Raw genomic sequence first — 368 nt, forward strand, 5'->3', positions numbered from 1 at the left:
GGACAGGTGGAGAAGAAGGCTATTCACCCATACAGCAGAAAAGCTGCATATTTAGCAAGCGCTGCCATCAAACAACAGAGGAAAGAAAAGTACGAGTCGTTTCTGCTTCACTTTTACATTTATGCACGAAAATAAAACGTGTTTCGTACTGCCACGGTTACTGTTTATGCTTTTACGTCTGTAAATGGAATATGTGTTAAAATCACTTCTAGGTTAAAGGGTGAAAAGGCACAGCGTCTAAATTTGATTGGTGAGTAGTTGATTTTTAATTTGAACTGTCTTCTGAAAGCTTGTTTGTTGACCAGTTTGTCAAAGTATACCAGTGCATTCAGAGGCGGACAGTAACTAAGTACATTTACTTGAGTATT

The sequence above is a fragment of the Sinocyclocheilus grahami genome, unplaced genomic scaffold, assembly GCF_001515645.1.
Source record: "Sinocyclocheilus grahami isolate Dianchi unplaced genomic scaffold, SAMN03320097.WGS_v1.1 scaffold9617.1, whole genome shotgun sequence".
Taxonomy (NCBI): domain Eukaryota; kingdom Metazoa; phylum Chordata; class Actinopteri; order Cypriniformes; family Cyprinidae; genus Sinocyclocheilus; species Sinocyclocheilus grahami.